The 3,796-nt window shown below is 39.1% G+C and overlaps 1 pseudogene across 1 annotated transcript; it reads right to left on the reverse strand.

The window, feature by feature from the left end:
- Window positions 1-464: 464 nt before the first annotated feature.
- LOC105552542 lies at window positions 465-1,249 on the reverse strand (annotated as a pseudogene). The gene has a single exon (XR_001008028.1). The product of XR_001008028.1 is annotated as a 60S ribosomal protein L8 pseudogene (transcript).
- Between the last annotated feature and the right edge of the window lie 2,547 nt (window positions 1,250-3,796).

Consider the following 3,796-nt stretch of genomic DNA (forward strand, 5'->3'; position numbering starts at 1 on the left):
CAGTGACGGAGGGAGATGTAATATTGGGAATGTATAGAGATAGAGTGGAGGACTAGAGGGAAAGAAGAGAGACAAGCAAATGTCCCACAAAAGACAGCACTTACAAAAATTCAAAGTAAAATAACATACACAATATGATTGATTTTTAATATAAAATTATGTATATGTATGTTTATATACACACACAACTACATATGTGTGTATAGATTTATATTGATAGAGAAATGCACAAACATATGGCTACTAAATTGCTTATGTTTTTGATCTCAGGTTGGTGGGATTTTAGGTGATATATAATCCTTTCTTCACCTTTTTATGTACCACTTAACTATTTTACAATAATCTTATATTTATATAACAAAAAACTCATAATACATCTCTTTCAATTGTGGAAACACATTTAAGAGAATTAGGAATGAATATTATCTTTTATTTTTATTTATTTATTTATTTTTTGGTGGCAGAAGGACAAACTTTATTGAGCGCCTCATCACTAGTTCTCTTTCTCCTGCACAGTCTCAGCTCCCCGGAGACGTCCAGTCTGGCGGGCAGCAATGCGACCCACTTTGTGGCCAGCAGGGGCATCTCTGCGGATGGTGGAGGGCTTGCCGATGTGCTGGTGTTTGCCACCTCTGAAACGATGCTCCACAAGGTTCATGGCCACACCCCGTACTCGTGGCCAGCGGTTTCTCTTTGCCTTATATTTGTGGTGGGCCCGGCCAGCCTTCAAGATGGCTTATGTCAATTCGGCCACCTGTGGCCACTACACCACCCGCAGCTCTGTTGGCTGAGGAGATAACCTTCTTGGAGCCAGAGGGCAGCTTCATGGGTCTTCTGGGTCTCAGGGTTGTGGAAGATAATGGAGGCATCGTTCCCTGATGCCCGGGCCAGCTTGCCACAGTCTTCAGGCTTGGCCTTCAAGCAGCACACGGTCGTACCCTCAGGCATGGTGTCTACACTGCCAATGTTGAGCTGGACCTTCTTGCTGCAATACACACACTGACCCATGTGAATACCCTCAGCAGCAATGAACAGCTCCTTCCACTTCTTAAACCGGTACAAATCCCGGAAGACCACCTTGGCGAGGGGTGCACCGCAGCCCGGGTAGTGGATAGCGTCCTTCACTGTGCTCTTGTAGCAGCTGGGGGAAGTCCATGGCGTGCAGGCGCGCGATGCCCTGGTGGTGCTTCACCTGGGCGGGGAACGCAGACCTGGCACCCTTCCACTGTCCTCAGATCATGCGGCCCATGGCGACGCGTCCAAACCTGGCCGAAAGACCTAATATGAGTTTTTTGTTTTTGTTTTTGTTTTTTGTTTTTTTTTTTTGACGGAATCTCGCTCTGTCGCCCAGGCTGGAGTGCAGTGGCACCATCCTGGCTCACTGCAAGCTCCGCCTCCCGGGTTCAAGCAGTTCTCTGCCTCAGCCTCCTGAGTAGCTGGGACTACAGGTGCACGCCACCACCCCCAGCTAAATTTTTTGTGTTTTTAGTAGAGATGGGGTTTTACCATCTTGGCCAGGCTGGTCTTGAACTTCTGACATTGTGATACGCCCGCCTTGGCCTCCCAAAGTGCTGGGATTACAGGCGTGAGCCACCACGCCCCGTCGAATATGACCTTTTCAAACTACTAATATATCAGTTATATAAAACAATTTTACTATTTAAACTACAAGTATAGTTCAAACCCCTCAAAGTTACGGTTATTAAATACTGAAGGTAATAGCACAGAATTTGAACCAGTAGTAAAACTTCACCAATTAATAGTATTTGTCAAGATCTATCTAAATCCCTGAAAGCACCGAATTATAGAATGTGAAGAAATGACATTTTGTTAGCTCCAAGCTATTTAACAAAAGAGAGAAAGCATCCGTTCAAGAAGAACAATTGCATTTATTCACTGTTCTGTAGTTCATTATAAGAGAATAAGACTTTGTGCTATTGCATCTCAAAATGAAAACTTCTGTGCCTTCCCTAAGACCTTACCTGTTGAACAAAGTTTGTGGTAGATTCCTATGTTAACTAAGTTTGAGTCACTGTTTTTTGCATTTTTTAAGATTGTGTAGTACATCTAAATAATTTAATTATCACAGACATAGCAATCCAACATAGAAAGATAAATGACTTGTTTGCACCATTGTTCAAAAAAACTTGTACTATTTTATATTTTTAATAAAATTTTTAGCTTCATTAGTACAAAAGCCTAAATATCCATAGATGTGAATGTTCCTGGGACTGAAGAAGTTTCTTCAAATATCAAGTGCATACATAATACTGAGTACCATTTAAGCATGTTGAATTAATTATCTCTTACAATATACATGATACAACTTTAAGGTAGTTATCTTTGCCATTTAACAGATAAGTAGGTGGACATGTATAGAGGTTAAGTAACAATGCTAGAAAGCGATTTACACAGTGTGCATTAATACGTATGTGTGTATATTTACCTACATATTATATTCCACAGATTATTTTATACAACAACTGGAAGAATAAATAAGTAAAAATAAATGTTGTCTGCTTTCCTTGAGGCTGTGACTAGGCTCCTTGACTCCTTGTTCAAGAGGATTGCCTGCTCCCTATTTCTTCTATTTAGTTTTGCCTCCTCCTTTTCCTTGTGCTGGATACCAACTCTTGGACCTAGTGCTGTTAAGTCTTCTAGATACTGAACCTACTCAAGTGGGCAGGATGTATAGTGGCAGTCTTCTATAACATGGGTGGAACTGGAGACCATTATGTTAAGGGAAATAAGTCAAGCACAGAAAAATGAGTATCACATGTTCTCACTTGCATGTGGGATCTAAAAAGAGATCTCAGGAAGAAAGAGGGTAAATTGGTGGTAACCAGAGTCCAGGAAGGGTAGGGGAAGAACATCTTTAGGTAAATAGGCAGGAGGGGAGACATATGCCCTTTCTTGTCTGAAGACTCTTATCATTTTTAAGCAATCAAAGATTAACAACCTCAAAAATTCAAACTCTGAAATACCTCATGTGTGCAAAAAAGCAGAGATTACAATAATTGGCTTTGGAGCGTGACAGACTTTGGTTTGTAAGTGGGTTCTACTCACTAGCTATAGATGAAACCACTATATACCCTTTTTTTAAATCTGTGGAATGGGGGATCATAGTTGTTTTTACATAAAACATTTCTTGAAGGATTAATGAGATAATAATGCATGTTATGTAGAAAGCACGAGTCCTAGAATATATTAAGATCTTAATTCGTGTTAGCAATTATTGCAATTAAGATTATTATTACAGTGTTCTCATTGTCCCTATCATATTAAAGTCTGTGTTTTCTCCAAATTTTAAGTATCAAACTATAATAAATTGTGTAGTTGATTCTATGTGAGATGGTGGAAATGTTTTTTTATCTATCCTTTAAAAATAAAGGGTTAAAAGCAGTTCCATGTGAAAAATGAAAACATTTTGAAATCTTCTTTTTGATAAAGAACAAAATCCTTTAACTGGGAGAATATGAACAAATATTCACACACACACGCACACACACACACACACACACACACCTATGTATCTTTGAAGGATGATGCTTGGTAAGCCCACAAAGAAAGAAGGCCTAGAAAAAAAGGGCTTATATTCTTCAGTGAAGTTCTCTTCAATTCATTATCTCCAAAATTATTGCTTTTCCAGGTTAATATTAGGCTTTTTATTTATACCTAAAAATAAGTCATAGTTATTAAAATACTTGTAATAGTATCTAGTATTATTAAGTGACATTGTCAACATTTACTCACATACATTTATTAGGTGTCGACATACTGCATGGTAATGGTAAAC

The sequence above is a fragment of the Mandrillus leucophaeus genome, unplaced genomic scaffold, assembly GCF_000951045.1.
Source record: "Mandrillus leucophaeus isolate KB7577 unplaced genomic scaffold, Mleu.le_1.0 Scaffold563, whole genome shotgun sequence".
Classification (NCBI taxonomy): domain Eukaryota; kingdom Metazoa; phylum Chordata; class Mammalia; order Primates; family Cercopithecidae; genus Mandrillus; species Mandrillus leucophaeus.